Raw genomic sequence first — 9,527 nt, 5'->3', positions numbered from 1 at the left:
TGAACACAATACTTCATTCATCAAATGCATCATGTTCTTCTTCTCAGTGTTCTTCCCCTAATAATTTGGACTCAAATTTGGATGTAGCTTCCAACGCTTATTTTATTTGTAACCATCAATGGTTATAGTAGTTACTTGGATCACTACACTGATGTGAAATGGTCCGTACCTTCTTATGCTTTGGTTTACACTTATTTCCCCCCCCTGGAAATGTCTTAGTGGTCTCCCTATTTGGAACCATTTGGTTGTCATTTTTTATTATTTATATTCTTTAGGCCCTATTCTTACGCATAGGATCATGAATAGTCCTAGGTTTAAAGGGAATCACTTTCCTCCTTAAATTATTGTTGAGACCACCTAGATACTAAAGGAGTATATTAAAATCATTCTTAATAGATATTCCCAACAGAATGGCTTATTTTTTGAACTCAATGGTGTATTCTTGTACATTTTCCCTTTGCTTATGTTAGAGGTAATGCCATTAGATCCATCAGTCCTCTTCATACCCTATAGGGTATGAATTAAACGAAATTTAAACACCTCCCACTTCATTACTAAGAGATATCTTGCTACCCTAAGTGTCTAATGTGGTTTTTCCATCAATTTCGGGCATATCCCTCCAACTTCAGTGAGAAAAATGAATGTATTTGCTCTTCTCCTAAATTATGAACACTTAAATAAACTTATCACTATTACAACCATTGATTCAACTTAGTAGCATGAATATAAACTTGATATCGTATCATTTCCACTTTAAACATAGATTGGGAAGATTCAGTGATGCTCATAATATGTGTATCTTTCTATGGCTCTATTGTAGTGGCTACAACCACCCTCCAAAATTTTGGCTCGCATGCAAATTTTGGAGCCTACCGTGGATCCTGTGATCGATCATTCCTTGGTCACTTATTGGTAAGTTGATGATCTCAAGCCCCCTCCTTGATCTTAAGAGTTGTTCATGTTCTCATCTTTATGCAACATGTGTCATCTTTGGGCATCAAGATTACCATTTGTCATGTAAAGGGAATTTTGTTCTGCTTCAAGAGGAAATCTTTGTGTGTATGGGTTGTTCTCATTACATAGACATGTTTCACACTCACTTCATGCACTCTTGTCACAAAGGTTGTTGCATCAAGAAGAGTATGTTTTATATGTTCTGGATGGTCTATGTTGTATCACTAAGTGTTCCAGTGTGTGATCATAGTCAAGTTATATCACTGTTTACATCAGTTTCACTGATCTCACACTTAACCAGTTTCCCGAGCAACCTAGCCTCATCCATCTTTCCAGAATTGCACACTTTTCTTCTACAACCCTCAAGATTTTTCCCTTGCCTGTTGGAACTGTGCAATGCGCAGGAACCCCAGCCTCCATTCAATCCAATACTACGCAGTGGTTTCCTCCTGTGTCCTTCCCTCAACCGAAACCCACTGTCCCCAAAATCTGTGCAGTGTTGTCCCTTAGCTGCCCAGTGTGTCTTACAACCTAAAACTGCGCAAAGGTGTCCTCCTAGGACCCCATCCCGCAATAGTGTCTTGCATCTCAAAACTGTGCAGTGTTGTCCTAGCTGTCTGGTCTGCGTTGCATTCAGAAATTGCACAAATGTGCCTCCCAAGGCCTCATCCTGACAGCAGTCATTTCCCGCTGAAAATGCATAGATCTATCTCTTAGTGACCACAAGGAAAGATGCCATGCTAGAGGACTCTCAAGGAGTTAAGGAGAAAGACCAAGGAACCGAGTTATGATAAAAGATTGGGACCGCATGAAAAATTTGTCGGATGCATAACCATATGGAGGGTAAGTATGGTAAGTAAAGTACATATTTTCAAGTACATCTCTTAGTGTAGCTTGAAGTACTGTTGAGTATCGTCATATCATTATGTCTTCAATGACATGCATGTTTGAAAAACACTGAAAGTCATTCCGTTTGTTTCCTCTACATGTCTTGCTCCCTTTCGATTGTTTGGCCAATTGTTGTCTTTGGCATATTGATCATTATGTCATTCTTGCAATCTTGTTCTGGTGATGTCAAAGGATTGTCTTTGTGTGTTTGGGTTGTCTTATCTATGTGAACACTCATCCCACTCACAAAGAATGTTGTAAGCACTGTCGTGCAAGTGTTGTCAAAGTCGTCCGAAAGTCTATCCCAAGTGTCGCACTTATCGCTTTCACCATTAGATAGTCCCACAGAGGGTATTGCTTTGTTATGTTGTCTCAGTGGTTAATATCATCATGTTGTCAAAGTATGCTAAGTGTGTGATTACAATGTCAAGTCATCACAAGTTCCTGAAAATCTCTCGACGGAACAACTTCACTTCCCCGGACCCCGACTGAGCTGCCATGTGCAGTCTCAGCCCTCAATGATGATGTTATATTGTCTGGAGCTGCACAGTGCTTGAGGTTGTCCCCCGGGCCAGCTGCACTACACAATCCCTAAAGTGAGAAGCATGTCTACCTCCCAAAATTGCGCAGAAATTGCCTCCACATCCTAACTGAACTGCGCATTTCTCAAGCACAATCATCAAGCCTCTCTCTGGACTACTGGAAACCTGCACTGCACTAAGACCCAAGGCTACACCGCTCCCCAAATATATGCAGACATGCCCATCTGATCCCCTTGTTTCCTACCCCGCACTACCTTCAAAAACTGCGCAGAAATGATCAGCAAGGTCTCTGTTGCCTTTCCCTGCACTGTCTCCAGAAATTGCACAGTCCTGTCCGGCAGGTCCTCTGCTTTCTTTCTCTCCACTGCCTTAGGAAACTACGTAGAATTCCCATCTAGTCTCCCTGTGGCCTGTCTTGCCTTCCTCTTGAAAAATGCGCAGCAGTTCCCCTGCACTCTACCTTGTCTTCCTCCCAGGAACTGTGCAAAACTGGCCAGCAGTCCCTCTACAAGCACGTTATGTCTTCCCTTCAGAAATTGCACAGAAATGCCCAACATCCTTTCTCTATCTTCCCCTTAGAGACTGCGCAGAACTTCCCAGCAGTGCCTCTGCAGCCCCACTCTGTCCTCCCTCTAGAAACTGTGCAGAAGTTGTCCTTTTCAAGGTTTCATCTCGTAGCCGACACTAGTGACTGTCATTGCCCGATTTTTCCTCCCAGTGATCACTGCGCAGTTTTTCCTAACAATGCAGACCAAGCCCCGAAATTCCTCATCCCAATCTGAGTTGTGCTTTACATAGTTTCAGTGTCCTGTCCTTCCTCCTGGTCACTTGGACCCGAACGTGGAAAACAATGCATCATGCTATACTATGAATTTTTTGGATTTGATGTGGTCCCATCATGAGTGAATTGCAAGAACAAGTACATTAATGGAACATGGTGAGACAACGAATGGGATGAAGATGGAGTGCATGCTAGAAAACTTGCTTGCAGCTGGACTGACGTACAAATCACACCGAGCAGCAAGCGAAAGGAGTACATGCATGGAACCGTCTTGCAAGACCAAGACCATTAAAGAACCCACAACACCAAGCTATGCAAAGGTGAAGGAAAAGCACGTCCAAGAACACATATATCACTTAGTAGCATAGCAACTTGACATGGACACCACAGCGAGCCAATACATGTCAACAGTGTCATGTCATGTCATGAGTTGTCTCAGCCACATCACTACTATGGGCCATACTTGTTGTAATCAAATGTAATGTAAAATGAAATTCCAAGTGTCATCATTGGAATGCAAACAATCATTATGTAATGTAAAGAGTTATATGTAACAAAGTTGAAGAGTCATAAGGGTAGTCTAAGAGTCAAAGGGGAATGTCAAGGGTCACCCCACCTTTTGTTATATATAGAACCTCATAACTCATAGAACAAGCTTTTGGGAGCCAAGATTTTGCTAGGCATTTCTTAGAGAGGGCTTGGAGAGTATTGTGATGAGCCTTGGCTTCTCCACAGTGCAGAGCAAGTACATCTCTTTGGAGGAGCAGGCAGTGTTGACTGTAACGTTCCACTATTGGGGCTAGTGGTTGTCATGGTTGTATGTATGGATGGAACTTTCACTTTATATATAATATAACAGAGCCAACACGTTTTCATGCATATGTTATTACTGTAGTTGGATTACGCTGGTTGCTTTAACAATGTATTTTATTTAAATTACGCATTCATTTATGAACTACTTTGTATATGATTGTATAAATCTTGTTGCAATCGTGTCGTTGGTTTAACCCATCACTTTGGATTGTCGACTATTCTGCTTTCCATCTTGTGATGGTATTCATCTCATGTGCTCCTTTCAAGTTGCGTACTATTACAAGCTTCTAAGGGATACACTTCTTTTCCCCTTTTGTTTGTTAGAACCCCCATGCATCTCACTTGACTCGTTGAAAGGTCACACACTTGCTTCCTACAAAGATATCTTGCTTACCTTTGTGTGTTATCGCAATCAAGGCATATCTTTACTACCCACTTCTAGGACTCCTACTCCAAATGGTCTGAGGTCTAGTTGGGACTTCTTACTGGGGAGATCCCCTGACATGTTGGCGGGTCTAGAAACATCAACATTTATGGTGCTAGAAGGAGGGCCAGATGACAAGCTGAGTCCTCAAAGTCTGTTTTGAATCTCTACACATATTTCATGACTTATGCTACAGTTTATCCTCCGACATGTCTTTCTTATGGAAATGATTTTGAAGTATCAGAGGATCTCTGGAATGACTTGTCACATAACACATACGATGGTGAAGGTAGAGCAGCCTGGCTTAGACATAGAGCTGCCTTTGTAGCCTTCTGTGTAAGGCATGAAATCCATGAGGATTACATTTCCTGCTCGTTGTTCGCATTCATGCTTCGAGGGCACACACTACAATGGTGTGTCACATTGCCCACAACATCTATTCACTCTTTTAATCAGTTGATTGAAGAGTTGGCCCGTGCTTTCCATCATTATGACCATAAAGCACTCAATAAAAAAATTCTAGAATTACGGAAAGCACCTGATGAATCCGTTGAGCAATTTCACAAACGCTTTCATAATCTTGCATTTTGAATTCCTGAAGATGAAATTGATTGGAAATTTCTCAATGAAAGATTTCAATATCTTCTTCACATATCTGAGAATCCACATATCTTAGAATCATTTGAACCCCTCCCAGCATACCTCGATGTTAGAGCTTCCAAATCTAAGACAAACAAGGTTGTTGTCACAAGTGACTATCCATCCTCTTCTCATCAAGTAGCTCTAGCTCTGCAGTGCGAGGTGGGAGAAGGTGCGCACCCATATGTTGAACTGTCACATCCTCCCACCCCACCTGCTCTGGATATCTGCGCAGATTTGGGTTGCAAGACAGTTGGTTTTCATGTCGAGTCATTCTCTCAACCTTCTTCCTCTCGTTTTGTTGATCCTCTGAATTGTACTATGTTTTGTTCTCCCATTCCGGACTCCACGTCTTGTGTTCCCGAGGATCAAGTTGTTAATGGAGTTGACTTTTTGCAGCCAACCTACATTTTCATTCATGATGAGTGTGTGTGGGAATATGAAAAAGAACCCACAGTGAAGGATGACTTCCTTCCATATGTGCCTCATCCGCTCTATCCTGACATCTCTTGTGATTATGCCAGTTTTGATTTTCCTTGCGAAAACTCATCATCAAATGTTTCTACTTCTGATTATTCACAAGACACAACGGATGTCAGTCTATCATCGCATTGCAGAGAGGACACATCTAGACTCTTTGAAAATACATTCAATCCTTCATCTGTCATTTCCAGAAACGCAGAGGCAGAACATTCTTGTTTCTCATCAACCCCTCTGCATGATTCATCATATCATGAGAATGTCGATGAACTTCTCAAATTTTATGATCATGGTTGTCATGATCTCTTTATTCGTTCATTCAGTCACGATGTTGATTCGTTTGTTGATGATTTTTCTAAGCCACTGGTCTTTGATGATACACATGTTGATGAAGTGGGAACCCCTCAAGCTGTCAAGGCACTTCAGCATGAGCTAATAGTAATGTCAAGTCCTCATTGTACTAAGGTTAGTTCTACTTTTGATCATGAATCTGTTGAAACACCCCAGGATCCTCATCACTCTCCTATTTGTATTGAAGATTAATCTAGTTCACAGAGTTCACTCCCTCCACTAGCATCACACAATCCTATTCCCCATGCATTAGAGGAATCATACACAATGAGAACCCTTGCTAAGTGAAAGTTGTCTTTTTTTTCCATCTTTTCTCATTTGTCACGGTCAAAAGAGTGTACATGCTCATCATCTACGCACATTGTGTTGCAATGCCATGGAACGTTCACAAAATGTTTGTCTTGTGCATTTACTCTTTTATTTTCTGTGGACGCTTTTAAACTTTGAGCGTGTTGGTCGGCACTATCTTATCTTTTTTGTTTGTTGGCTTGCATGCTTACCTTTCTTGTCTACCATGCCTTTTCCAACATGGGCCAACCAATGCGCTAGTGTCTGCATTGGAAATATCATTTCACGTGAGTAGGCTCATGCATTGTTTAGCATAGGAGTAGGAGTAGTGTTTGCTTTCTTTCTTTGCTTTGCTTTCTTTCTTGCTTTGTTTTGCTTACATGTTTTGCTTTGCATTCTTGTTTTGATTTCACTTTACTTCTGCCCTTTTCTTTCTTGTTTGTTTGCTTGTTTTCACCTATAGGTTAGCTTCACATGAAACCATGTTTGGCTCTTGAGACAAGCTGGAAAAATATAAGAGGACTTGTACAACTATCAACATTTGGTTATCTGTCTATTCCCTCTCTTTATGAAGAGCTTGTTGTCTTCAGTCGATGATACCCTAATGGAAAATACGTTATGTTCAGAGTGAGTCTTGGTGAAAACACAACGCTTGCACTTTTAACTAGCACCGCCTACTCTAATCAATTTTTTGGGTTAACCCTTGTCAGCTCAGTCAAGTAGAGTAAGGTGAGGGGGAAAACCTTAACAAGTATGTCAGAGGTATAGATAACATACGTGTCTAAATGAAAAACCTCTTCTACTCTCAATAAGTTGGGATACCTCTTCCGCCTTTGAAATAAATAAGTTCATATGCATAGTTATTTGAAAAAAATGAAAATGAAAAATAAATAAGGCGAAAGAAGAAAAATGCTTCATGCGCAGAGAGGTTATGCAAGTAACTTCGTCGGGGTACTGACCAGGCTCACTGGCAGCGAAGCGATGCTAGTGTTCCTATGTGACTATGTCAGTGTACTGTCCAGGCATGCTGGCAGCAGAGCAACACTAGAGATGAAACTAAAACTCTGACAGTCATATTACTTGTGCATCAATATACCACTCATCCCCAATCGAAACAACTTAGTTGAATTTTCTTGGTACGTGTGCTGACCAATCAAGAGAATGGTAGGGACTACATCTTTCACTCAAGCTAGTGAGGAAGCCATGACGATCAAAGAATCAAACAATAGTTCCAGAAGATTTAGACTCACTTTCACGAGACAAGGTCCATACAGAGTGTTGGAGTTCTACCAGTGTGTCGCCAATGTTGTAGAGGCTACAACCACCCTCCAAAATTTTGGCTTGCATGTAAATTTCGGAGCCTACTTTGGATCATGTGATCGGTTGTTCCTTGGTCACTTGTTTGTAAGTTTATGATCTCAAGCCCCCTCCTTGATCTTAAGAGTTGTTCACGTTCTCATATTTATGTAGCATGTGTCATCTTTGGGCATCGAGATTACCGTTTGACATGTAAAGGGAATTTTGTTCTGCTTCAAGAGGAAATCTTTGTGCGTATGGTTTGTTCTCATTACATAGACATGTTTCACACTCACTTCACGCACTCTTGTCATGAAGGTTTTTTCATGAAGCAGAGTATGTTTTATATGTTCTGGATAGTTTATGTTTTATTACTAAGTGTTCCAGTGTGTGATCATAGTCAAGTTCTATCACTGTTGACATCAGTTTCACTGATTTCACACTTAACCAGTTTCCCGAGCAACCTAGCCTCATCCATCATTTCGGAACTGCACACTTTTCTTCTGCAACCCTCAAGAATTTTCCCTTACCTCATGGAACTGCGCAATGCACAGGAACCCCAGCCTCCATTGGCATCCAAAATTGCGCAGTGGTTTCCTCCAATGTCCTTCCCTCAGCTGGAACCCATTGTCCCCAGAATCTGCGCAGTGTTGTCCCTCAGCTGCCCAGTCTATCTTGCAACCTGAAACTACACAGAGGTGTCCTCCCAGGGCCCCATCCCACAGCAGTGTCTTGCATCTCAAAACTGCGCAATGTTTTCCTAGTTGTCTAGTCTGCCTTGCATTCAAAAACTGCACAGATGTGCCTCCCAAGGCCTCATCCTGGCAGCAGTCACTGCCCCTCGAAACTGCGCAAATCTATCTCTCAGTGACTACCAGGAAATATGACATGCTAGATGACTCTCAAGGAGTTGAGGAGAAATACCAAGGAACCGAGTTATGATAAAATATCGGGACCGCATGCAAACTCCGTCGAATGCATAACCATCTGGAGGGTAAGTATGGTAAGTAAAGTACATATTTTTGAAGTACATCTCTTAGTGTAGCTTGAAGTACTATTGATCATCGTCATATCATTTTTTCTTCAATGACATGCATGTTTGCAAACACTGAAAGTCATTCAATGTGTTTCCTCTACATGTCTTTCTCCCTTTCTCTTGTTGGACCAATTGTCGTCTTTGGCATATTGATCAATGTGCCATGCTTATTATTGTGTTTTGGCGATGTCGAAGGTTTGTCTTTGTGTGTTTGGGTTGTCTTAGCTATGTGAACACCCATCGCACTCACACACGATGTTGTAAGCACTATCGCACAAGTGTCCTCACGGTCATACGAAGGTCTATCCCAAGTGTTGCACTTGTCACTTTCACCATTAGACAATCCCACGGAGGGTCTTGTTTTGCTATGTTGTCCTGGTGGTTAGTATCGTCGTGTTGTCAAAGTATGTTAAGTGTGTGATTACAATTTTGAGTCATCACAAGTGCACTTGCCTCTCACACTTAGCCATTTTCCTGAAAATCTCTCAACGAAACAAATTCACTTCCCCAGACCCCGACTAAGTTTCCCTGTGTAGTCTCAAGCCTTAGTGATGATGCTCTACTATCTGGAACTTCATAGTGCTTGAGGTTGTCCCTCGGGTCAGCTGCACTGCGTAATCTCAGAAGTGAGCACCTTATCTGCCTCCCAGAATTGTGCAGAAATTTCCTCCACAGCCTAACTGAACTACGCATTTCTCAAGCACAGTCATTAAGTCTCCCTCTGGACTATTGGAAACCTGCATTACACTGAGACACGGGGTTGCACTGCTCTCCAAAACTGTGTAGACATGCCCAGATGATCCCCTTGCTGCCTACCCCACACTGCCTTTAGAAACTGTGAAAAAATGATCAGCAAGGCCTCTGCGGCCTTGCCCTGCATTGTCTCCAAAAATTTGCGAAGTCCTATCTGGCAGGGCCTCTGCTAGCTTGCTTTGTACTACCTCAAAAAACTACGCAGAATTCCCAGCTAGTCTCTTTGTGGCCTATCTTGTCTTCCTCTTGAAAATTGCACATCAGTTCCCCTGCACTCTGCCT

The sequence above is a fragment of the Pinus tabuliformis genome, chromosome J, assembly GCF_031772625.1.
Source record: "Pinus tabuliformis cultivar Carrire ecotype Pingquan chromosome J, CPIR1, whole genome shotgun sequence".
Classification (NCBI taxonomy): Eukaryota; Viridiplantae; Streptophyta; class Pinopsida; order Pinales; family Pinaceae; genus Pinus; species Pinus tabuliformis.
This window is presented reverse-complemented; position numbering follows the sequence as displayed.